The sequence below is a fragment of the Panthera leo genome, chromosome A2, assembly GCF_018350215.1.
Source record: "Panthera leo isolate Ple1 chromosome A2, P.leo_Ple1_pat1.1, whole genome shotgun sequence".
NCBI lineage: Eukaryota > Metazoa > Chordata > Mammalia > Carnivora > Felidae > Panthera > Panthera leo.
Window position 1 is genome coordinate 28,991,442 of NC_056680.1, and position 22,591 is coordinate 29,014,032.

At 43.0% G+C, this 22,591-nt stretch overlaps 1 protein-coding gene and 1 non-coding gene across 5 annotated transcripts in view; one reads left to right on the forward strand and one right to left on the reverse strand.

The window, feature by feature from the left end:
• PTPRG (protein tyrosine phosphatase receptor type G) overlaps nt 1–22,591 on the forward strand; it is a 712,285-nt gene that overhangs the window by 65,085 nt on the left and 624,609 nt on the right. The window lies entirely within an intron of this gene.
• On the reverse strand, nt 12,043–12,145 carry LOC122214650. Its single transcript, XR_006200031.1, has one exon. It is a non-coding gene; the product is annotated as a U6 spliceosomal RNA (small nuclear RNA).

A 22,591-nucleotide genomic window follows, 5' to 3' on the forward strand; every position in this document is an offset into this window, starting at 1 on the left:
TTTACTCACATGTTGAGATTTTTGAGCAGTAGCGAAAAGGGAAATTGCAAACACATGCAAAGCTTCCCCGTTTTCAGTGATGTGGGCACTGGCAGTATAGATAGGAAAAAGATAAGGAAACTCTTTTCAGAGAACTTATAATCTAGTGACAGAGATGGGCATGTAGATAATCAATTGGAGTAAAATGATGTAGATGCTCTGATTGTGGTGTGGAGTGGGGACAGTGGAAGCCAGTAAAAGGCAGTGATCAATTCTGCAGAGGTGAGATTTGAGTCTACTGTCTAGAGGAAGTGATCAGATACACAGATAATGCTCATAATACTGAATGGAAAGTGATAAGTGTAAAAGTGCTCTTTGTTTCTAGAGAAAGAAATTCCTTCTGTTTTAGGCAGTTAGGGAAGGCCTGAGTAAGGATGATGATAATTTTGCTGCACTTTTCAGCAGCAAATTCCATTTTGCAAAGAGTTTTCAAATGTGTCATCTGGGAGGCAGTTGAGATAATAATCGGTATTGGTTCAGAGAGGTAGGGTGACGTACCCACATTCACACAGCAGGTGATGACACAAGCATGTGTTGCGTTCAGCGTTTCTGACCATTTATTCCACAAAGAAGCCGAGTGAGCACATCTTATCACTTCCTTTCATTCCTCCTTCCTTCCCTTAACCACTGGCTTCCCAGCACATATTAGGATAAAGCTTTCACTCTGGACCCTAGCCTGCAAGGTCCCACACGATTTAGGCCCCTGTCTCCCCCCACCACTGCCCCCGCCCAGCCTGGGACTGGCCTTGGCCGAGCCCCCTTGCTTGCCCTGCACTCTGGCTGTTTCGAGAACACACTAAGGTTGTTTTCAGCCCAGGATTCTTACATATGCTCTGTAGTTGTATAGAAACCAACCACACAGAAACCAACCCCCCACCCCACGCTCCTTCTTGATTTTGGTTTATTGTTAGAATATTACCACCTCAGAGAGACTTCCTTGGCCTCTGCATCTAAGGCACACCCCACCTTCCCATTAGCCTCCACCTCTCTTCTTTGTGTTACTTGTTGTGAAATAATAGCATCAGAAGTCCTTGGTTTTTTGTTCCTGTTTGTTGTCTCGTATGCCTAACCAGAATGTGAGTTTCATGGAGGGAGGCAGTAGGGAATATTTTTATACACTGCCATTTCTCTAAATCTTGGGATATAAGTAGCACTTGATAAGTATTTATCAAATGAACAAATGTGACTTTAAGTGCTTAAAGAGCAATTGAGATACTTAAATTGATATAGTTTTCTGAGAGCCAGAAATGAACATCATTGGAATGACTATAATTTCCCAGCGTATAGGTCAGAGATCTGGAATTTATTTGAGACAAAGCTGATGTGAAACGCAAATTTTAATTTCATTCTTGGATTGTTCATTGCTAACGTATAGAAATATGATTGATTTTTGTATATTCATTTTGTATCCTGCCACCTTGCCGAACTTCAACTCTGAATTTTTAGCTCATGTAGGTTTTTTGATGGATTCCTAAGAATTTTCTATATACAAGATCATGACATCTGCAAACAGAGGTAGTTTTACTTTTTCTTTTGAAATCTGGATGCCTTTTATTTCTTTTTATTACTTAATTGCCCTGGTTAGAACCTCCAATGTAGAAGTGGACAGAAGTGGTCCCCAGAACAGAAGTGGTGAGAGCAGACACCCTTACCCTGTTCTTGATGTTATTGGGAAGACGGATAGTCTTTTACCAGTGATGGTGATGTCAGCTTTTGGGTTTTTTAGACGCCCTTTATTATTAGGTTGAAGAAGTTCCTTTTTACTCACTTGTCAAGTGTTTTTATATGAAAGTGTGCTGGGTTATTGTCAAATGACTTTTCTGCAGGAAAATAAAGTTTTAGACTAAATTTTTCTGTTTTATTTATTTATTTATTATTATTATTTTTTTAAATTTTTTTTCAACGTTTTTTATTTATTTTTGGGACAGAGAGACAGAGCATGAACGGGGGAGGGGCAGAGAGAGAGGGAGACACAGAATCTGAAACAGGCTCCAGGCTCCGAGCCATCAGCCCAGAGCCTGACGCGGGGCTCGAACTCACAGACCTCGAGATCGTGACCTGGCTGAAGTCGGACGCTCAACCGACTGTGCCACCCAGGCACCCCTATTTATTATTATTTTTAAAGATATCTTATTTTTTTTATTTGAGAGAGAATGAGTGGGGAGAGGGGCAGAGGGAGAGAGAGAAAAAGAATGAGCTGGGAGAGGGGCACAGGGTGAGAGAGAGAGAATGAGTTGGGAGAGGGGCAAAGGGAGAGGGAGGGAGTCTTCAGTTATTTCTTTGAAAAAATGTTTATTTTGAGAAAAAGAGAATGTGAGTGGGAGAGGGGCAGAGGGAGAAGGAGAGAGAGAGACAGAGAGAGAGAGAGAGAGAGAGAGAGAGAGAGAATCCTAAGCAGGCTCTTTGCTGTCAGTGCAGAGCCCAACTTGAGGCTTGATCCCACGAACTGTGGGGTCATGACTTGAGTCAGATGCTTAACCCGCTGAGCCAGCCAGGCGCTCCCAGATCTTTCTTTTTAAAGCACAGATTGCAAGGCAGAAGGTTTCTTCTTGACCCCCATGCTGGAGATGTTTGGGAGTTTCCGCCTTTCTTCCGTGAGCTCCCTATGTATTCGGAGAAGCATTTGTCAAAAGGTGAACTGTCTGAGAAGGAAGCCAGTGACTGTCCTCTTGGAACAACTCTGATGACAGGATGTTTCCCTGTAAGTCTCAGGTACAAACTGCTGGAATGTGATGCCGTACCTGACACGCACACCATTTCCGTGTTTGTTTTGCGGGTGTAATACTGTCAACGCACTGTTGAATGAGCTGATTTCAAGCTGTTGATATAGTTCAGACCTTGGCAGTTCTCTAATCTCCTTGAAGCTTTAGTGTTTGATTGCATTCGTTTGCCCTGCAAATAGTCAACGATGTAAGTGATCTCAAAGTGAGAATATATCTAAAGCCTGTATTTATAATAGACAAGGTTCGAAGGAGAGCTGAGACCTTGTAAAATACACATATGGACTTCGTGAGCATGTAATGAAGACTTAACTTCCACTCGTTGGGGCCTGTCAAACAGCCATATTACAAGCATGATTTGGTGGCATGGGACTTCTATTCTTGATGTTAAAATAACATCCAGCAAAGGGAGTTGGTGGAAAAACAAGCTGTCAGCTAGGAGAATGAAGGGTAAGTAAGGTGGGATATCCCTAAAGTTGTATTGTGTTAATTTAGCAAGTTCAGAACTTTGAAGCATATTAGTTTTTTCTTGGGAGGGTCCTACTATCCAATATTGTACTATACCTTCACAAAGCTATGAAAATAGCACTGACATTTCTTGGAAGTTTTGGATATTTATTGGCAACAATGTATATGCTGGGGTCTCTGTTTGGGAGAGGGTCCTGCACCCCCCCCCCCTTTTTTTTTAATACTCATTTTTGAGAGAGAGAGAGAGAGACAGAGTGCGAGCAGGGGAGGGGCAGAGAGAGAGCGAGACACCGAATCCAAAGCAGGCTCCAGGCTCTGAGCTGTCAGCAGAGAGCCTGACGCGGGGCTTAAACCCATGAACCATGAGATCATGACCTGAGATGAAATCGGACGCTCAACCGACTGAGCCACCGAGGCGCCCTGGGTCCTGCCCCTTTTGATCAGTGAAAGAAAGATACTGGGTGGTATTTTAGTTTTAGTTGGAAGTTACTATTTTCTGTTCCATGTGGTGTCACTAAAAATGCTGAGATGCTATGGCTTTGGCTAGTAAGAGCCAAGAGTCCAATGAGATCCAATGAGGAGGGCCTCATCATTTTGTTGTTGAATCTTACCAATTAGGCTGTAAAGTATTGATTTATGTTAATATTACTGACTCCATTATACAAGACAAAAAGCTGAATCTTGTGCTGATGGCTTCCCTAAGGGCATTTTATGAAATGGTAGAGAATGGATTTGATTGCAGGGAACCTACCGCCACATTTTGTGCTCTCATACATATCCCAATGCAATGATAAATTTTTCAGATACTTAACTGTCATCTGTGACAAATATGAGCATTTTAGTATCTTAGAGAAAGTCTTTTTGAACTTTTATCCCACAGGTGAAATAAGTCCCTTTGGTTGTTTTCTTCACGAAAAAGTCAGGTGGTCTCTGCTTGAATGCTTCCAGCACTAAAGAGCTCACTACTTCACGTTGGCAAACTTTTTTTCTTCTTTTTTTTTGTTTTTTATTTTTAATGTTCATTTATTTTTGAGAGAGAGAGTGGGAAAGGGGCAGAGAGAGAGGGAGGCAGCTGTCCGTGTAGAGACCCATGTGGGGCTCGAACACACAAACCATGAGATCATGACCTGAGCCCAAGTCTGCCACTTAACCAGTTGAGCCACCCAGATGCCCCGTGTTGGCAGACTTTTTCCTTGTTCTTCCTTATTTTGAGCCAATCTGAAGGTCAGATCGTTTTCCTAGAATTACGGTATACAAGATTCTCCTGCTTTCCCAAAGTCAGGTACTCAGAGGAACCTTTGGTAAGCTGACATGGCATAAAGCCAAGAAGCAATTGTCATTAATTATGTGGAAAATTTTTTGAGCATTCCCAGACCCCCCAAAAATTATCTTAGGTTTTTCTGATACTTTAGGACACATCTTGCTAATGGATGCACAGAATAAATCGAGAGAAAGCACAGATGCTCGCAGACGCATTTCAAAGCTATGGCGGTTTGATGCTGAGTTGCTGAGTGTAGTTCAGGGAAGAGCTTGGTGGGGCCGCTCTTCAGCCTCCATAAGGCTCGCTGCAGAACAGACTCAATGCTATTTTCGCTTTTCACCTTTTTCTTTTTTTATAAAAGTGAAAATCCTCTTTGGATTTCTTTCGGTTAGTAAAAATAGGTACTAATGCAGGTCTCTTTTGAGAGCAAAGTGGTGTAAGGCCAACTTCTAAAAAGCAGGATATATCTATATTGCTATCTCTGTTTAAACATACAGGCAACTATGGGGCGCCTGGGTGGCTCGGCCGGTTAAGCGTCTGACTTTGGCTCAGGTCATGATCTTGCGGTTCATGGGTTCAAGCCCTGCGTCGAGCTCTGTGCTGACAGATCAGAGCCTGGAGCCTGCTTCGGATTCTGTGTCTCCCTCTCTCTCTGCCCCTTACCCACTTGTGTTGTGTGTCTCTCTCTCAAAAATAAATAAACATTAAACATACAGGCAACTAAATGCTCTAGATGTTTTCTTTTTGTTTTGGGGAACAGCTTTATTGAGATAGATTCATCTACCATACAGTTCACCCATCTAATATCCACAGAGCTGTGCAACCATTATAAGAATCAATGTTAGAACGTTTTCAGCACCCTCAAAAGAAACTCTATACCGATAACAGAAACCTCCCCGTTTCCCCTCAACTCTCCCTAGCCCCAGGCATTACTAATCTGCTTACTCTTTTTATAAGTTTTCCCATTCTGGACACTTCATAGAAATGAAATCATACAACATGTGGCCTTTTGTGACTGGCTTCTTTCACTTAGCATAATGCTTTCAAGCTTCATTCATCGTCTATGTATCAGAACTTCATTCCTTTTGTCGCTTCTCGGCCTTTTGGCTAAGATCAAGTGCAGAATTTCATTCCTTTTTATGGACAAATAAGAATAGTCCACTTATGAATATACCACATTATGTTTATGCATTCATCACTTGATAGACATGGGAGTCATTTCCATTTTTTGGATATTATGAATAATGCTGGTATAAACGTCTGTTCCAAATTATTTCCGATGGAACCGTCTGGTGTCTCCCTGGTCCTGCATTGTATGTACTTGGTGGTTAATCTGAGTCTCATATTTTACATGGTAAAATCTCGTGTTGTTGCTTTTAGTCCGGCTCCACCTCGCTGGATGTTTGGAATTTGGTTTCTTTGATCTACTGTGTGATCTGTTCATTCCAACCTTGTGCACTGGGTCAGTTGATTAAACCTCCACTGAATCTTTACTGAAATCCTAGATCAAAATGCTGTTCAGTATAGGGTGGCTTCTCGGCCACATGGCTTGTTACTGTGGGGGAGGCAGGGCCACCTTCCAGCCACTGGTCTCTGTACAGTTTGGGGACTAACACACTTTCATGTTAGTATCAAGTATTTTAAGTCATAAAAACACTTTTTAAAAATTTCTGCCATTACCCAGATGGTCTGGTGTTACAGGATCATTTTTGTCATTTTCTTATCTCTTGTGAAGTTCGTTAGTTGTTTAATGTTCTAGCTCAGACCAGAATTTGAATTCTGGCTTTGGCACTAACTACTTAGTGCCAGAACGACGTTGGGCACGTTACTTGAAGTTCAGTTAATTTTCTCATCTGGAAAATGAGGATAATAGTAGCACTGACCTCATAAGGTTGCTGAGAGGGTGGAATGAAGACAGAAATCCATGCAGAGGACTCGTCGTGGGCCAGGCACACTGGTGAGGGCTGTATTTCAGGGAAGAAAATGGAGGCCAGGGAATTTTCTGTGACTTTCTCAGTGCCAAAGCTAGAGCGACATGGATCCGGTCGAACACTTCCTGTTCCTTTGGCACCTTGTTCCGGTTTCAGTTTCTGAAGGAAATGAAGCTCTTTGTGATCTTGGAGCACACACCTGTGGAACTTGAGATTTCTTAGGAATTGACCCGGCTCTGCCCTGCCTCTTCCTCAGCATTTCTGTGTGTGAGTTTATCATTGTTGGCCCTACGCCACAAAGATGTCAGTCACGTCTCAAACTGTGCTGGTCACCCGATAGAGAAAACTGCACAGGAACACAGCCCAGCCCTTTGAGGATCTGCCTGCCTAGCTGTTGGTGATAAGTGACGATAGCCATCTTATCATTCAAGTCTGTGAATTATTATTTATTTAGACTGGAATAATCTCGTTAAGAGAACTGTGTGTAATCTCTGCATCATAATCAGATTTCAGTTTATCACTTGGAGCTGTGACTCAGTCTTGTGGAATTTTAAGGACATAATTTAAAGAAAACATTCCTGCTTGCTTTTTTAGAAGGGCGTTTGTTGGACTTACATTTGTCAAACCTTTAGCTACTATTTTCAAAGTTGTGGTACCGAGTTATTATTTCCAGACATTCACATAGCCTGGCCCTTTGAGGCCTTAGAACAACTGAAAAGGCTGAGGGAAGAGCGGCATCTGATTACTAATTCTCTTCAGATACTGTTATGGAACGGATAGCTGATGTTTTTTGTATTCAAGATGAAGGATATTCAAGTCAATATTTGTATGTCATTATTTTCTTTCTGTTACGCTGAGCAAAATGTCAGCACTGTACCAAAGACCAGTGTTTCTCAAATTTATGTATAGACATCTTATCAAAGGGAGAAGCATCTTGCAAGAACTCTGTGAATTTATCCAGGCCCCACAAACACAAGATATTTCAGTTTTGTTGCATGAAAGTGTCTTTTGACTGCCAGTTATCAGGTTTTTTGCCTGGTTTGTATTGGGAATATTTTATTTTTAGTTATTCATAGAAATAAAAACAAATCTTGAACTTTTGACTTTTGAGAAGACTGTACTGTTCTTCTAATTCCGTTTTGAGAAACCTTGCCCTAGAGGTGAGCCCACCGGTAGGAAGTGAGGGAACTCTGATGGTCTCCAGGAGGTTGTAGTTTGTAGTAGATTGATAAAGTTCTAGATCAAATCGTATGATGCTGTCTTCTGAGATTTTGTTTGCTTGCAAAGATGCAGATAATTTTTTAAAAATTACATATGTGTAACATATATATGTGTAACTTAAATATATGTGTGATTTGTCAACTTCAAATATTAGGCAATCTTATTTAGAGTGGACATGCATGTTGTTCTTTAACACCTGGTATTTGTGCTATACTGTCCTTGTGTTTTTTTAAAGTTTATTATCTTTTAGTGATCTCTACGCCCAATGCGGGGCTCAAATTTATGACCTCGAAATCAAGAGTCACACGCTCTTCCGACTGAGCCATCCAGGTGCCCTGTCCTTGCATTTTTTTTGCCTTGGCCCAACCTCCTTCAACTACACCATTTCTTTGTCACTTTCTGACATGGCTTCTTACCTGGCACCTGCCTGTCCTATTTGTGGCTTTGGGACCACTTAAGAAGGAGAAGATGATGACTCAAGTGTGTTACCTGGATGTGTACTTACCTGTGAGTGCAGAAGCTGTATTAGTTTCCTAGGGGTGCCACAGCAAAACGTCAAACTTAAAAGGAGAATCTATTCTTTACCTCTTTTTCCTTCTGGTGGCTATCGGTATCCCTGGACCCTGTGACTCCATCTCTGTCCGGTGGTCGAGCTGCCTCTGCCTCTTCTGCCTGTCAAATCTCCCCTTGGCCTCACTCTCCTAAGGATACTTGTCGCTGGATTTAGAACTCACCTGGATCATCGAGGATCAATATCTCCTGTTAGAATCCTTAACTTAATCACACCGAGGCTTGTAAAGGAGTGTTTGCTCTTGACCATACAACGTGGTGTTCGCAAGTTCTGGGCATTAGGACATAGACTTTCTCTCTTTTGGAGGGGGGAGTCAAGGGTCACTCTTTAGCCCCCTACTATAACCTAAAGCTCTAGATTTCTTCTAGCTGACACAAACACCAGTGCAGAATGCCGGATGCTCAGCAGTCTCAAGAGCTGCCGCTTTGCTTTCCAGGAAACTGGGTGATATACTGGTCTGTTGCATCCTTCTCTGTTTTTTTGTTCAGTAAAAACTTGGCACGTACCAGGCACCAGGTAGGTGTGGAGGGATACCCTTCAAAGCATTACAGATGCCATGTCTGTCTTTTAATTGGGTTTGCATTCCACTGGAGACTTCCAGTGCGTTCCTTCTTCTTTGAACTCTTACCACCCGCTAACCCGTATGGACGTCTCTCTCCCTCTGCCCTCTCAGAGAGTCCTGCCCAGCGTCCACTGTTGACAGCTTCGTTTCTGGTTGAGCACTTTATGTGAACATGAAAATTCATAGCAGCCTTAGTGGAGGAAATGAAGCTGATGTGGTTGGTGGACAAGGGACAGCCATCACTGTCTCGCCACTTGCCCAAAATGAAAGCTACCCTCTGGAGAACTCAGAGTAGAACATGGGGTATGTGATATGACTGTATTTCCAACACTAAAATGGGCTATATCTCTTCATCGTGTACTGTAAGTTGATCATCGTCAGCATGACCGTCACTGTGGTCGTCATTCTCTTTGTCTTCATCATTCTCTTCCTCCTCATGATCACAACTTGTAGAGCATATTTGAAAGCTCAGACCCTGTGCCATGTATGTTTTGTGCATTACCATATTTGATTCCCTTACAATTCCCAAAGGGAGCTCCTGTTATCATTCCACTTAACAGATGAGGCAAATGAGTCCCAGAGGAGAGGTTACCTGTTTATATTCCTGTGGCTAGCCCACGTCTGAGCTTTTTGATCCAGAGCCTGAGTTTTGCCAGTAAACAGCCTGCCTCTTCACTCATCCTGCACTAGGGGCTTTCAGGTTTTAAGGAAATGAAGGCTAACAACAGACGGTAGTTATTTGAAAGGCAGTGCAATGATGTATTCAAGGTCCATTTGCTTTGGGATATTTCATGTCTCGTCTGGTTTCTTCCTAGTTCACTTTCAGAATATAATGGATCTGGAATGAACAGGGCCCCAGTGTTTGGAGTTTCTTTTCTCTCCCTTCACTGCTTTAAATGGGAAGGTCTTTGCGGATCAGAGGAGAGGTTAATGGATTGTGTGGTGTCCCTCAGTGTTTGGGGGTTTCCAAAGAGCTTGCTATGGAGATGTGGGGAAATAAGGGGGGTGCTCTGCTAGCTTTGACGGGAGGAGGTCCAAGCAGGTTGTTGTCTGAATGAGGTGCAATTAGGGGCATATTTACAGAGAAGGATCTGAAGCTTAACTGTTTGGTCATCTCCTTGGAGTAACCTGTTGGCTCTGAAATACCCCTGGTTCTAGTGGAATGAATGGAATTACTTTCCTCCTTCAAATAGATACAGAACACCTACCGTAAAGCATTGTTCTTGGTTTTGGAGATACAGCAGTGACCAGAAATAGCTGAAATCCCTTGTGTCCAAGGGCGCTCATAGAAGTGGGACAAAATGGAAACCAAAGGAAAGCAAGAAGCCACGGCACATGGTTATCCTGTGGACTACAGCTGTGGCATGAGTAGTTTGTTAGGCAATGATTATTTTTATTAATGTGGGGGAGAGAAATTTTACAAACGTTCATTTCCCCTTGCTTTCTTTATTAATGTATTTTTTAAAGGAAAATCCCTGAGTTAGTCCTGACTCTCATTTAGGTAAATGTTTCCAATTCATTTAAAGCTTATCAGCTTCTGTGTTTTGCACCACTGCAGATGGGTTTGTGGTTCTGTTTAAAAGCTGGGCCAGGAGTACTTATATAGAAACTTAATCCGGGTTTAGAAGTGTCAACAGATGCCTCATGAAATCTGACAGGGATTAAGAAACAAAAGTAATTTCTTTGTTTGGTTTGGGGAAGGGTGGTACCCAAATCTAGGTGCTTGGTCATGAGCGGTAATTTCAGTGCTTATGCCTTTTAGAAAAATTAAAAGCAGGGAGTAAACCTTTCCTGCTACAGAGATCTGAGATTTAGAATGGATGGGTCTAATTTTGTTTTGCATTTATATTTAATGGTCCAGGTCTCTTTCCCGTGGGCCAGTGCACATTTAGCTACTGAATGCATTCTGAGGAGACCTTGCCGGCAGTAAGGAGGTCTTCCCAGCCTCCCCATCTGGAAGCCCCAGAGGGAAATCTGGCGCAGTGACCGGCGGGGCCATGCAAGGCTTACCTGCGGACTTGCTTCCGCACTCTCCACTCGCCTGGATTGTTTATAAAAATCAAAGGCCCAGGCAGAAGCCCAAGTGCCGACCCTGAGTTATTAAATCGGCTCTTCTGGCCGTTTTTTTTTTTTTTTGTTTTGTTTTGTTTTGTTTTGTTTTGTTTCGCAGCCACAGAGCTGCCCACCAGCCACAGACCCTGACCCCGTGCTGTGGTGTGTGCCTTTCTCCGCCTCGGGCCGTCAGCCTTCCAATTTGTAAAGCCATCGTTAAATTGAGTTCAGACCGTTGATTCCATTTTTCTCCTGCACAGTTTGTCAGTTCTCTCCGCTTTGCTGCCTGGTGTGAGGACTTTCCTTGGCCGGCCTCGGGGGAACTTCGGTTCAGTTCCCTGATGCCCGCTTCGGGTTTGGGGGCAGCCCGCGGCCCTCCGCTGGCGTTGGGAAAGTAACCTGGGCATGCGCAGTGAGGTGGCCTGCCACTCCCACGACAGGTGCCCCTGTGCCAAGGGCGCTGCCGGGTAAAGGGCGGTCTGAGCTCTCTGGAGGCTCCACTGTGTTGGCCTTGCTGCACTTTGTACGGATCGGGCCCTTCCTGACCTGGGGAACTCTTGAGCTCCAGATCTGGCTGGAAAATAAGGAGGCTTTTGCTTGTGGCTTCTGGTTATTCTATACGTAGTGGAAGCCTAAATCTACAAGCATGTATATATTTAAAAATTAAGAGTAGCTTTTGATCCTGAGTAACCAGGGAGCAGATGGGTGGAAGTTTTTCTTTATTAATTTTAATTTTTTTTTTTTTAAGAGAGAGAGAGAGCGAGAGAACCTACGAGTAGGGGACAGGCAGGGAGAGAATCCCAAGCAGGTTCCACACTCAGTGCTAAACCTAGTTTGGGGCTATATCTCCTGAACGATAAGAGCATAACCTGAGCTGAAATCAAGAGCGTGGCGCGTAACTGACTGAGCAACCCAGGCATCTCAGAAGTTTTTCCTTTATGAAATTATTGTAACAACGAAAGCGAAGTGGAGGACTGCCATTTTGCATCCACTAATGAATTAATTGCCAAATGTAGGCATGGGCATTAACAGTGAGTTAATCCTATCACAAAAAGACAACCAGGTATCTTGAGCCCCCAGTGATAGAACACATTACCTCTTAGGAAATAGTCTTGCAACACCCTACTCCCTTCTACCTTCCACTCCTCCCCCTAGAAAAACCCCACATAAGGCTGTTCAAGTGTCCAAATATCCATTTTTTTCCCCTAAACTATATAAGAAGCATGGAACACTTCACAAATTTGCCTGTCATCCCTGTGCAGGGGCCATGACAATCTTCTATCATTCCAATTTTAGTATATGTGTTGCTGAAGTGAGCACTGTCCAACCACCAATTTAAAGGCATTACAGAGGTCTGGCTGGAAAACGTGGTGAACAGCACCATAGGAATACAAAAGGCAAATTCCAGACTGACCAAAGGTCTGGATTTTTGAATGAGTAAATTGCAAGGGGGAAATAGAGAGGAAGAGGAAAACCATAAAGATTTTAAAAGATATACTGGTCAAGCTCTGTGTGGACCTTATCTGGATCCTGATTCAAATGAATTAACAAGTAAAAACTAGGCATTTGGAGGGACACCTGGTTGGCTCAGTTGGTTAAATGTACAACTCTTGATTTTGGCTCAGGTCCTGATCTCATGGTTTGTGAGATCGAGCCCTGTGTTGGGTTCTGTGATGACAGCATGGAACCTGCTTGGACAGACAGGTACTCTCTCTCTGTCTCTCTCTCTAAATAAATAAACAAACTTTAAAAATAAACAAAAAAAACAGGCATTTGGAAGCTTGGGCATCGTGTATGGGATTGCGGCTTCTCTGTGGGGTCTTTGTGTTTGTTGGAAATTTTCCAGACTTAGAGATAAAAAAGGGAGCTAGGTTAAGGTATCTCCAAAAAAGCTTTTCCTAATATAAAAGCCACATGTGTTCATTGTAACAAACACAGGTAATATAAACATGCTTCTGAGTTAGTTACTTTGAATACCTTTGTGCATTTTTGTATATACTTGTCTTAGATTTTTTTTTTTTTTGATGAAAATTGTATTCTGCTGTAATGTGCCCTTTTCATTGAAGTATTCATTTTACGTGTTTTAGGCTATTACTCTTCTAAAACCTTTAGAATTGACCATTGAGAAGTGTTTAGTTTAATGCTTGTACCATGATTTTATTTAACTATTTCTTTATTGTTAAATATAGGGTGCTTACAGTTTTAGATATTATAATGAGTTCTGTGATGAAAATCCTTCTAACTAAATCCCAACACTTGGCCTACTTTCCTAAAATAAATTCCTCGGAAATCTCAGGCAGTATTTGTCCCTAGTGTTTTGGATAGCTTTTGCTTGCACACTTTGCTTATGAAATGTTCTTAGCTTTCTTTCAGAATAGTAAGCCCCATATTTTCGATAACCTTCCTGTTTCATAAACGTGTCAAGATGTCCATGGGTATTCACACCTGCCTGTTGTTCCCTTGATCTTTGAAAGATACCCTATTCTCATTGGAGCTTGGAAGGAAGATACCATACTTATTAGTTAGGTGTGGCCTTGTGGTGTCTGTGAAATAACATGAATATTCAGCATTTCACCAAACTAAAAACAGTGAGGCCTGCACTGTACTTTGACATTAATTAGTCTGAAGGGGAAATTTCCTTGATAAGCACGGTAGAGCGTTGGAAAGGCAGTAGCTCCAGACTGTGCAATATAGACATTCCAGGCAGATTTGGGGGAAGAACATAATCCTGCCCTCACTAGTGTTTTAAAATGCTTGTGTTGGGTAGCTTGGGTGTAGTCAGCAGCTAGGGTTGTTCAGAGACCTTGTAGAAACATCTATTTTGTGATCAGAGGTCCCCTCCCGTATCTCCGTCCTATTTTTCTCGTCCTCACCCTGGCAGCGAGAGACTGGACCATCCTTGAAACGATGGGCATGAAATTGCATCGTGTTTCTGAATTCCATACGGGAGTTTATCTATTTCTTGTCTCTGGATGAGGGGACTTTGGTAACTAAAGAGTGAGATGTTTGGTGTTGGAGGTGGGAAAATGAGGGAGTGGTAGGAAAGGTCTTTTTGTGCCTATAGATAAAAGAAATATGAGTCAGATTTTAAAAGCTCGAGGTGAAGTCGCTCATCTGATTTCACAGTGCTCATGAAAACGAGACTCCACCTAGGCCTTCTGTGAAGGCAGCAAACCGAAGTGCTTAGGACCCCCTCTTAGCCTTGTGTAATCCCAATGATGTGGAAGGTTTTTGGTACAGGCCTTGGAGGAAAGTGATTAACTCTAGCTTGGTGGTTAAAAGCAAAGGTTTTGTCATGCCGACAGGACTGAGTTTGCATCATAGCCATGCCACACGTAGTTTTGTGATCTTTGGCAGGTGATGTGAACTTGTGCCTCCATTTTCCCATTTGTAAAATGGTGGGCAGTAATCTCACAGGGTGGCTGTGAGGGGTAAATGAAATAAAAGTGAAGTAATAGATATGTTTACAGTGATCAGAGCAGTGCCTGGTGTGTAATAATGGCTTAATAAATAATAATTACTGATACGCTAGCTCTTTTAGAGGCATTTTAAGGCATCTGAGCTAGCGCGATGATTGCATATAGTCGGCTAATGCTTGTTACACTGTCAGTTTGGTTGTATAATAGGTTTTATTCAACTCTTCCAGATGGACTGGGATACCCTTTGGTTTGAGTTGACCCGTTCACACCCTACAGAAAGGAACAGATGAGGCTTCCAGTTTTTCGCCTTATCGGGCTCTGCGGAATCCAATCCATTATGTATATGGCACCTACCCTAGCAGGGGATGATCACGCTCATGTTTAAATTATACTGCGCACCTACAGAATTCGAGCAGATGTGTGAATATTAAGTTATTAATAACTAATTGGGTGCTAATTACGTCCCCTGGAGTTCTTGGAGCTGATAAAGAGGTGTCATCTACTGTGTCAGGCCTCTGTTCAGACCTGGAAAATCGTTTTTGGCAGAGGTGCCGAAGTAAACTTTTGAGCTCTAGCTTTCCAACGTCATCTCCCGCAAGCCTTGGTTTTATTTTTATGTGCGGCGTGAAACCTTCCCGATGAAATTGATGTGGCTTCTGGTAAGTGGGAGCTCCATTTGCAAAGAGGGGATAGCCAATACGCAACCCTAGTGTTTCAACGGTGAGGAGATGAGCAAGAACTAAGAGTCATCGCGGGGAAGAACTAAACAATGTTGCAGGGAATTCAGGAGTGCGTGGGTTTTTGGTGTAGTTGGGGAGATGCCTCTAGTTTTGAAGGGCCTTGAACTTGGCTCTTGCAGGATTTAGTTTCAGCCCTAAGGATGTGCGCCTCGCACTTGCCTCCCCAAATCCCATCAGTCGTTCCACCTCCATTCCAATTGGTAATTGTCTGGCTTTTGTTAACTGGAAGGAAGCTTTGCGTTAGAAATCCTGGATGCAAGTCCACATGCTAGGAATATGTTCCACGAGATCTAACATTTATGGAACCTTATCGAGTTAAAGGAACTATTTTTTTTTTTTTTTTAAAGCAAGAGAGCGGGAATGTGTGTGTGCTTGTGCACAAGTGGGGGAGGGGCAGAAGGAGAGGGAGAGAGAATCTCAAGCAGGCTCTGTGCCCAGTGTGGAGCCCAGCTCCGTGCTCCATCTCACGACTGTGAGATACGACTTGAGCTGAAATCAAGAGTTGGACGCTTACGTGACTGAGACACCCAGTTGCCCCGAAAGGAGCTATTTTTTTAATGTTTATTTTTGAGACAGACAGAAAGCGTGTGCGTGTGAGCGGGAGAGGGGCAGAGAGAGAGAGAGGGAGACAGGATCCAAAGCAGGTTCTGTGCTGACAGCAGAGAGTCTGATACGGGGCTCGAACTCACAAACCATGAGATCATGATCCGAGCCGAAGTAGAGAGCTTAACTGACTGAGCCACCCGATCACCCCTAAAGGTGCTGTTTTTAATGTGATAATCATTGAAAATACTACCCTCTCTTCATTTTATCTTTCATTACGTGTCTGCGTTAGATTGCTAGAACTTTTGCCTCCTACTTTGGAAAGGCAAGATACTCATTTGTCTTAAAGTCAATACAATGAGAGAAGGTGTTGCCCTATGATTGACAGAACCCATTTGCTGCTAGGGAGTTGTTAGAATATTAGGGTTGCCTGGTTTGCTTTGTCTTTTAAAATTAGCTTCATAAATGCACACAACTGAAGAGACTCCCAAGCTTTGGTTCTTACTTTTCCTCCTACCCAACTAAGAGCATTTAAAAAAAATCAAAGCATGTCTAGACCAGGGGTAAAAGTATACTTTCAGTGATATAAGGGCAAACTGAAGATGAAAGTCAACAAATGGAAGCCTGGGTTTAGCAAATATTCACAGCGATTAACACCTCTTATTGGTCAAATTGGCAGAAAACCCCGTGTTTGGGTTGAGCCACAGAAAGTAAAAACTACCCAGTTGGGCTGTGGTTGATGGCTTTGTCCACACTACACATAGCACTCCCATCCTGTGTGTTCTGCTGTCTGCTGTCTGAAATCCCTTTCTGCTTTGGGCCTTGTCGGCTCTGAGTCGTAGTGGAAGAAACGTCTGTCTGATGTTCGGGTTTCCAGCTTCCCTTGCAGCTAATTAATACGGGGGCATTGACCTGGATGCCACTAGTTACATACATCTGCCTCGGACTTTGGATCTGTTTGTTGCTCATATTGCGAAGATACAGGGACAGAGGAAAAGCCATTTGGGCAGTGGCTAAAACATCCTGTTGACAGGCGGCAGTGGTGGTTGGAGGACCTCTTTTGCCTTAATTGGCTTGGCTCCTGAGCTTGGTTATCTAGCCCAGAGGTTGGCACTTTTTTTTTTTTTTTTTGATAGTAAATATTTCAGGCCCTGGGGGATATACAGTCTTATTTGGAACTACTCAACTCCGCCATTGTAGCGAAAGCAGCCGTGGATGGTATATGGATTTGGATATAGTTTGCCAGTTCCTGGTCTAGCCTCCCTGGTGGTCCTGGGGCTCATCTACCTCTTACTTGCTGTAACTTCTTTTTCTTACATTGGGCAGAGTTGGTTTATTTTTCTTGCCTCTAAGATGCTCATTCCTACTTGGAGACTCCTTAGTCCTAATTTACTGTGGAGTGGCTGTAAAATCCCACCTTCTTTATTTAGACACAAATAGGGGCTGTTCCTACCTCCAAAGAGATAGCAGCTCTTTCCAGGTGAAATATGGCTCACTCCTTCTCTGCAGTAGATCATTTAATTCTTAATTGAACTTATACTCTTCGTCTAAAACTCTTCTGCCCATTCAGAAGTACTTCCATTTGAAACTCCCTGCCCCCTCCTCCCAGGGTTCCTGTGTACCCCTTACTCAGTCTCCTCCAGTGGTTCCTTCTGTATAACTGTAGTATGATATCAAAATTAGGAGATTGGCATTGTCACATTCATAGACTGTGTTCAGATCTCACCAGTTTTGCACACACTCAATTGTGTACGTGGTATGCTTATGTGTGTATTTCTGTGCATATAAAAAAGAAACATTTTTTTATTCTTTATTTATTTTTGAGACAGACATATAGAGAGACAGAGCGCAAGGAGGGGAGGAACAGAGAGAGAGGGAGACACAGAATCCAAAGCAGGCTCCAGGCTCTGAGCTGTGAGCACAGAGCCTGACGCAGGGCTCAAACTCATGAACCGTGGGTTCGTGACCTGAGCCGAAGTCAGACGCTTAACCGACTGAGCCACCCAGGCCCCCCTCTGTGCATTTTTATCATATGTTTAGATTCTGGTACTAGAACAGTCCTGCATCTTTACTGTGGTAGTGGTTACATGAATCTAAAGAAGATGATGCCATGTGCTACCCCTTTATTAGCTACATTGAGCCCACCCCTAACCCCTGGCTACCATTAATTCACGGTCATTTCAAGAATATTATATGAATGGAATTACACAGTATATAACCGTTTGGGGTTGGCTTTCTTCACTCAACAGAATTCCCCGGACCCATCTAAGTTGTTGGTCCCTTTTTGTTGCTAAGTCGTATTCCGCGGGATGGATGTAGTCTGGTTTGTTACACAGTTTATCTGTTAAAGGACTTCTGGGTTCTTACAGTCTGGGTATATTCCAAATAAAGCTGCTATGAATGTTCATGTACAGGTTTTTGAGTGAATCTAAGTTTTCATTTCTCTGAGATAAACACCCAAGAGTGTACTTGCTCGGTCGTGTGGTAAGTGCATGCTTAGTTTTATAGGAAGCCAACCAACTATTTTCCTTAACTGGGTGCACGACAGCATGGATTGCTAGTGTTGGAAGCATTCTTGGTTATCTTTCTTTCTTTTTTTTTTTAAGTTTATTTATTTTGAGAGAGAGAGAGAGAGAGAGCCAGGGAGGGGCAGACAGAGTCAGAGAGAGAGAGGGAGGGAGAGAGAGAGAATCCCAAGCAGGATCCCCATGGAGCCCCATGCGGGGCTCAGTCTCAAGACCGTGAGATCATGACCTCAGCTGAAATCAAGAGTCGAGTCAGACACTTAACGGGTTGAGCTACCCAGCTGCCCCCATCTTTCATTTTGTTCTTTTTCAAACCATTATCTGCGTTAATGTTACTAAAACAATAATTGCAGCTGTCTGACATGCCTGATATTATACTAAGCACCATGCGCATAGTATCTTATTTAATCTGCATAACAACTCCTCAAGGGAAGGCCCATACCACAATTTCTGTAGCGAGGGAAACTGAGTCACAGTGTAATTGTTCAGGTTCACCCAGGACATTAAGAGGCAGATCCCACAATGCGAATTCTGTCTTTGGAGCTAGTGCTGTTAACCACCACACTAGATGGCTTTTCTAAAACACTACTGAATGTTTCACGCGCTCAACATTGGGATGTTACCTTACGAAGTATTTCAGTTCTGATGATGGCGTTTTTGAAGCCTATCACAGCCTGCCCTTCTGCAAGCACTGTCTTGCACCCATCATGAATCTTCTACTGCTTTGGCTTGTATTTGCCCTCTTGGCTTTTGATATACCTGAAGCCCAAGAGTTTCCACAACTTCATGGTAAGTGAGGGCTTAATGTTTGACTAAATGGATCCTGTGGCATTGGTCACCCGGGAATATTCTAAAAGTGCAAGTGGTGAAGGAAACTTTTGCAGAGTGTGGAGATGAAGGCTTTCTGAGATTCAAATAACCCAACACATTTGTGTAGCTGTCGGTTCATTACCATGCAAATTTGTTCCTTAACCAAGCCCTCACAGTGGAATCGTAGCTGGGCTTAACAGAGCCTAACCATTAAGGAATCCATCCTTTTCTTCCTTGAATGCCTCCATGTATTCCAGGCACAGGCCTTGGCTCTAAGGATCCATCTGTAAGACACTTAGCCTGCCGCCTATCAGGGTACACACATTCACCACAAGGAGGAAGAAAACTGGGTGGCAAGAGAGAGTATCCAAGGAAATAATGAACTACTCTAATATACTTTTGTGGTATAGAGAAGTTTTCTCCTAGAACATACATCTTGAAGTATCTAAATTCTTCTGTTCTGACACAAAAAGCATTTCCTTTTGTGCCAGTGGCTGACTGCAGGGTGTTTATTGGGGTGACCCTAGGCTAACGTACCAAGGGAATGCCTGCACCTCCTAGGCTTTTCTGCAGAAACACATACTCACGACACACTCATTTCGCAGCCATCTGGAATACACTTCTTTCAAAGAGAGGGGATAGAAAATGTTCTATTAGGTTCTGTTACCCTGTATTGCAAGAATAATGGCATATTGCTTGAATGTTTCCCAAGAGAATGTTTTCGTGTGCTCCTTGTGTATTTCAAACTCCAAATAGGAAGAAGAGTAATGGTGGCGGTGTGTGGGTTGGGTAGCGACTCTCCACTTTAAAGACTCTGATCTTTGTTGAAGCAATTATTTATTTACATGAGAAAATAGAAGATGTCTTTTCCTTGAATTGTCTCCGCAAGCCCACAAGCTAAGAAACGCATACAGATTTAATATAGTGTAGTGATACCCTGAAGCAGCCACATGTGAGTTTACTACCCAAGTGAAAAAAAGCCTAGTGGAAACTTTGGGCTCAATCAGAGTAACAACTAGGTTATTGTGTTAAGTGTAGTGCAAGGCTCTTTGTATCTTGACTGCTCTCCGAAGTCCATTGCCCTATTTTACACATAAGCAAACTGACAATGTTTTACTTAAGATCACGTGCTTGGTGATAGGGCTTATAATTGGCCGAGCCTGAGTTTGAGGTTTGGTCTCTGCTTATGTCCCTAAGCCCGTTATTTTAGCCAGCACGCCATGTTCTGTCTTGCCAAAAGCAGGCTGTAAAAAAATACAAATGGTAGCCGGGAGGTCCCAATCTACTAACCCTAATCAGGGACATCTTTCTTTCTTTCTTTTTTCTTTTTTCCCCCCTGATTTCTCTTTGTCCTTAATTCTCTCTTCTTTTCTTCTGAAAAGGAAAAATAAAACCTTTAGACACCAGGGGTTGCCATGCCTGGTCATTTTGGTTTTCCCTGTAGAAATGCCGTGATGGCGTGGTGCCAGTGTGAAAAGCACAGCTCTGTGCTGCTGTCAGGAAATGATCGTTTGATGCCTAAGAGTTTCAAAACTGAACCAAGGCAGCCAAGGGTGGAGGCTACATATACCGGAATCCCGAAAACGTTGAATGCCAGCAAAGTCTTACGGAACGGGCCATTGCCACGTTCCCGGGAACATTAGCGGGAATGTGTAATACAAGATTTTTGTGGAATGAGACTCATGTTCGAAGCGCAGAGTGGAGAGCTCTGCACAAAACTGCTGAGAAGCAGCCAGAAAAGAGCTCATGAATGATGGAGCCCTGGCCAGGAGAAAGGATATTTGGCACCTGACTTAATAGGATGCACTGTTATCCAGCCATTGGATGCGTCTGCTGTTTTCACGAGGAGAACTGTGGGACCTCACTCTGGGTGATGACTGAGTAAGGAAGTTTTGTGTTTGAGCCCGTGTGTGTTCTCTACTGTGGAATGAATGTTTCTGAGTACTGGTGTGAACATTTGATCAAATTAAATAAACATTCCATCATCAAACACAGTCAAGTTTTATTTTAGTTTATTAATGCAACCATTTTCGGCCGTTTTGTGTTCTTTTAACTCTTGAATTGCAAATGAGCTCTTTTGTCAGATGTATGCATTTGGAGGGGGCTTTCACCAGGATTTGGCTTTATGGCCCGCTTTTCTTGTTTACGTTATGTTATAAATGAATTTTAACGACCAATAAAAGTTTTAGGAATCCTATTTACATCTGAACAATGATTCAGCAACTTGAACCTATATTTTTTGCTGTGGGGTTGTCTAGTAAAAAGTTTATATGATTCTGCTGACTCTAATGGCTCAGATAAATTATACATTTATCTGTGTGTGTGTTTATATTTCTTTCCTCACTACCTACACTTTTAGAACCCTATTCATCAACCTCAATTACACCGGTGTATTTGGACAGTCTTTCTCAGTATTTTTTAAAGGAAAAATATAACTTCTACATGCTACCAGATGGGTGTGTTGGCTATAAGATAAAAATCCCAAAATACTTAACAGACCATCTGGTGTCTTGGTAGGGTTTAGTTGATTAAGTTCTTACGAACTGACTTCCAGGCTCATCAGAGGTAGCAATCTTGCCCCCTTTGGGTTTTTATTTTTAAAAAGTTGTTTCTGTTTTGTTCTATTGTGAATCTTTCTTTAGAACATTCACACAAATTATTGGTGTAGATGGTACCTGCCATTTTTTTCCGTGTTCACGTAGTTACCAGTTGGTCAGTAATAGGGTGTCCTGAACAAACCTGATGAGGCTGGGGGGTTAGGCTTAGTTCGGGGGACACAGCTTTCTCCAGGAGATGGTAACTGGTTCATATGGGAACTGCCTTTCCTGGTTTCATTGGCATTGAGCTTGAAGCTAGGCAGTTTCCATGCACAAACATGATGGAATTTTTTGGGTATGTACGTCATACGTAGCAGGTCAGGTCACCTCTTGCAAGCCACCCCTTTGGCTCTTGTGTATCTTGGGCAGTGTTAAAAGTGTCATACGCTTTGGCCAGTGGAAGTCATACAAGAATTAAGTATGGCCTTGTAATCCTCACTTTGGAGATGCACAGTATGTTTAGTATGTTAGCTGTTGGCAGAGCTGATCTCTAAGTCTGTCTGCATCTGACTTTGCAGTCGGAATTTCTTCCACAGTGCAGCTCTGTGTTCCCTGATGGATGGCACACTGGCTAAGCCACCTCTCTGTGCCATGAACACTGCTAGGATGAAGGGATCCTCAGAGGAACAAGTGTTCCCCATCTCTGCCCTTCTGGAAATTTGTTCCTCTGGTACAAAACATTTTAAATAAGGTTAATAAGTTTTTTCTCCTCTTGTTTGTGTTTAGGATAAGCATTCAGGCTCCCCACAGTATGATTTTTATCCTAATGTTTTATTTATTTCTAAAATGTTTAAATTGTTTATTTGGAGAGGTGGGGGAGGGGCAGAGAGAGAGGGAGAGAGAATCCCAAGCCGGCTCTGCGCTGACAGCCGGGAGCTCCATCCCACGAGCCGTGAGACCATGACTTGAGCTGAAATCAAGAGTCGGATGCTTAACTGACTGAGTCAACCAGGCACCCTGGTTTTTATCCTAATACTTACATTTTTTTTAATGTTTATTTTTGAGAGAGACAGAGCGAGAGCTGGGGAGGGACAGAGAGAGAGACATACACACAATCCGAAGTAGGCTTCAGGCTCTGTGCAGCACAGAGCCCGACGCGGAGCTCGAACCCACGAACCGCGAGATCATGACC